The following is a 4399-nucleotide window of genomic DNA, read 5'->3' on the forward strand; positions in this document are numbered from 1 at the left end:
CACAGTCCAGAGGTCACTGTTCAGCTCTCAGATTCAAACCAAAAATGATTTTTAAAATCTCAGCAAAGGTTCTAATACAGTACACAGCGGAAAGACCTTTAACCAGTGACACAGACTGAGTGAGTAGGACACTACGCATTGGAGTTTTGCTTGAATGAGATCACCTACCATTGCTGCAATCAGATTCTGAAGTGGCTTGACAGGGTAAGTGCTGACAGGATTTGCCCTCTCATTGGCTAGTCTCTGGCTAGAAAGCATAGTCTCAGAATAATTTAAAGTTGAATTGAAGAGAGCCTTCATCTCAGAGGGCTGAGTGTCTTTGGAAATTCTTGCCACAGAGAGCTGAAAGGGCAGAGTCCTTGTGTATTTTTAAGGCAGAGATAGGTAGATTCTTGATCAGTACGGGAATTAAAGGTTACACGAAAAATGCTGGAAAAGTGGACATCAGGAATGTCAGATCAGCCGCAATCCTATTTAATGGCAGAACAGGCTCAAGGGACTAAATGGTCTACTCCTGTTCCTATTACATATGGTCTTCCAGTAGACTGTCGAAAGAGTCGTAACCAATTACACAGACTGAGTGAGTGACAGTGGAAAGAGCTTTAACATAGACTGAAATAAAAATCTCACCACAGACAGTTGACAGGAACTATATGGATGTTCAGTCCACTGGATTAGAATTTACCTGATCACCCAGCCAGGAGAGACTACAGATACCCACCCTACGGAAATACGGTGGAAATATCAGGACAATGACAGTGATACAGTTCCCCACCTGAGCTGGCCACCCAATGGTGCAGTTACACCAGGGACAGACCATTCCCCTGCTCCATGTGCAGGAAAGATTCAGACACCCAGCTGCTGAGACACCTGTAAACTTGTACGGGGTTACAGGAGTTGGAATTACTACTTTTTTTATCACATCCAGCTTCATCTGACCTTCATACTGCACTTTTACCGCAGTAAACCCTCCCACCGGGACTAATAAAACAAAACTGCAGAGCCCCAGACGGAGACATTCAGGCAGACCGGGGACGGAAGGAATGAGAGTGGAGGGGGGGAACCGGGGGAGGGGTAACACAGGACCCCGCCGTCACTGCTGCGTCACCACGCTAACCGCTCCTGCGCACTTCCCACTAAACCAAGATGCGGAGGCGTCGGCGTTCGACCGCGCCTGTTTCAGGGAAGAAGTCTTAGGGTCTCTACAGCGAAACCGAAAAAGCCCAGTCTGGGACTTCAGACCTAAACTGGGCAATCATGCAACCCTCTTGCTGGCGTATAGCACCAACACTGCCCTCCTCTCTAACCTTTACTCACCGTTTATGGATGTCATGGAGGAACATTTCATTCCTTCCATTGCTCCGGGCACGCATGCTCCAGTAGCTTGCACGCCGGTTTGATGTCGTCTAACAACCAATAGCAACAAGCAAGGGACGGGACTGGAACATGGCACCGGAACTGCTTGTCCACTCAGAGGACAAAGGGCAGGGCAGTCCCCAGAAACATCCATCGAGCGGAAGGAGGGGGCGGGATAATCTTCAAACCAATCAGACAGACACAGGGGCGGGGCTGGAATTCCAGCGTCGATCGGCGCGGGAGCGGGGCGGGGTTAGTACTCCAACCAATCAATGAATCAGAAGGCGGGTCTGACAAGGTGAACAGAGCATGCGCCCTCGGCGTGCTGCAGGCCAGTGGGAGAATGATTTCTGAGATAACAAGGTGCAGAGCTGGATGAACAGAGCAGGCCAAGCAGCATCAGAAGAGCAGGAAGGCTGACGTTTCGGGCCTAGACCCTTCTTCAGAAACTGGGGAGGCGGTTCTGAAATAAAAGGGAGAGAGGGGGAGGCGGATAGAAGATGGATAGAGGAGGAGATAGGTGGAGAGGAAACAGACAGGTCAAAGAGGTGGGGATGGAGCCAGTGAAGGTGAGTGTAGGTGGGGAGTTAGGGAGGGGATAGGTCAGTCCAGGGACGGACAGGTCAAGGGGGCGGGATGAGGTTAGTATGTAAGAGATGGGCGAGGGGCTTGCGGTAGGAGGAGGGACAGGTTAGGGAGGCGGGGACGAGCTGGGCTGGTTTTGGGATGCGGTAGCGAGTGGGGAGATTTTGAAGCTTGTGAAGTCCACACGGATACCATTGGATTGCAGGGTTCCCAAGCGGAATATGAGGTGCTGTTCCTGCAACCTTCGGGTAGCATCTTGGCACTGCAGGAGGCCCAGGATGGACATGTTGTCTGTGGAATGGGAGGTGCAGTTGAAATGGTTCGCGACTGGGAGGTGCAGTTGTTTAGTGCGAACCAAGCGTTGGTGTTCTGCAAAGTGGCCCCCAAGCCTCCACTTGGTTTCCCTGATGTAGAGGAGGCCACAATGGGAACAGCGGATACAGTATACCTCATTAGCAGATGTGCAGGTGAACATCTTGACATGGAAAGTCTTCTTGGGACCTAGGATGGGGGTGAGGGGGGAGGTGTAGCGGCAGGTGTAGCACTTACTGCAGTTGCAGGGAAAAGTGCCAGGTGAGGTGGGGCTGGAGGGGAGTGTGGAGCGGACAAGGGAGTCACGGAGAGAGTGGTCTCTCCGGAAGGCAGATAAGGGTGGGGAGGGAAAAATGTCTTTTGTGGTGGGGTCGGATTGCAGATGGTGGAAGTGTCGGAGGATGATGCGTTGGATCTGGAGGTTGGTGGGGTGGTACATGAGGATGAGGGGGATTCTGTTTTGGTTGTTATTGCGGGGAGGGGGTGTGAGGGATGAGTTGCGGGAAATGCAGGAGACACGGTCGAGGGCGTTCTCGACCACTGAGGGGGGGAAGTTGCGGTCCTTGAGAAACAAAGACATCTGAGATGTAAGGGACTGGAATGCCTCATCCTGGGAGCAGATGCAGCGGAGGCAAAGGAATTGGGAATAGGGATGGCTGTCCATTCTTTTTACAGCGCATTCAATGGGAAGGATTTCCAGATCTTCAGTTCCAACCAGATATCACAACTAGGTCTAACAGAGTCACCCTTTTTAGCAGCATCGCAGTGTCATCGGTCTTTCACCATGCATGAAAGGTAAAATGTTTGTATGCAGTGTCTGTGGGAAAAGATTTCTGCGATCAGTGTCACCGGAAAGGTTCTATGAAATTCGAAACCGTGTGCAGAGCAGCCCCGGAGGATGAGTCTGGGTATCACAATTTAGGAAGGAGAGCTGGACCTTCTTCGGGGTTAGCGCAGGTTTACTCCAATGATTCCTGGTTTTTATTATGAGCAACGGTTGCAGGAATCAGTCTTAGATTCATTATGAACGGAATAATTTAGCTCATTTCATCAATACCAACTTTCTGTACAGGAATGAAATCTCTCAATTTCCCCTGCTCCCTGCCCAAAGTTTATTTCACTTAAATGCTGATCTAATTTTCTTTATGATACCATTGATTCTCTTTGTTTCCACCCATAAGGAGAGAGGACTGTATAGTTCCATTCATTCTGGGGGGCGGGAGGTGGGGGGATTATTCCCCTTGTATCTATTGCTGAATGTCTCAGTTTGGGAATGTATTAGCCGGAGATAAAAACTCCATCTGCCGGTCCTCAGCCCATTGACCCATTTGATCAAAATCTCTTTGTCGTCAAGAAAGCGAATCAGCTGTATCCTTTATTATTACAAGAATTGAATGTAAATGTAAAGATATCGGCTTCATTTGTAAAGAGATTTGGTGAGATATGGGTGACTTTAATCTGCACATAAATTGAGCAAACCAAATTAGTAGCAATATGACATAGGAGTCATTCTTAGCATGTATATGGAGCAGTTTTAAGAATCAATATAGTGAGGAAGCAACTGAGTATTGGGTAATGAGAAAGGAATTCTCATTAGGGTGGCATTGTGGCTCAGTGGTTAGCACTGTTGCCTCACAGTGCCAGGAACCCGGTTTCAATTCCAGCCTCGGGCGACTGTCTGTGTGGAGTTTGCACATTCTCCCCATGTCTGCGTGGGTGTCCTCTGGGCACTCTGGTTTCCTCCCACAGTCCAAAGATGTGCAGACTAACTGGATTGGCCATGCTAAATTGCCAATAATGTTCAGGGAGGTGTAGATTAGGGGATGGGTTTGGGTGGGAACTTCTGAGAGTCAGTGTAGACTTGTTGGACCAAAGGGCCTGTTTGCACACTGTAGGGATTCTATGGTCTATGAATAATTGATAATAATGTTGACCATGGGCCCGTAGGAAAGAGTGACCACAATAAGATAGAATTCTTCATTAAGATGGAGAGTGATGTCATTCTTTCTGAGACTAGAGTTCTGTCATTAAATAAAGAAAATTAGAATGATGAGAGGTGTGAGCTAGCTGTCATAAATCATGGATCGATATTTAAATGGGTTTTGTGAGATTGTCTTTCAATGTTTGCCATGATCTATGTTCAAAA

This window comes from Rhincodon typus, unplaced genomic scaffold, assembly GCF_021869965.1.
Source record: "Rhincodon typus isolate 14 unplaced genomic scaffold, sRhiTyp1.1 hic_rhity00003037, whole genome shotgun sequence".
Lineage (NCBI taxonomy): Eukaryota > Metazoa > Chordata > Chondrichthyes > Orectolobiformes > Rhincodontidae > Rhincodon > Rhincodon typus.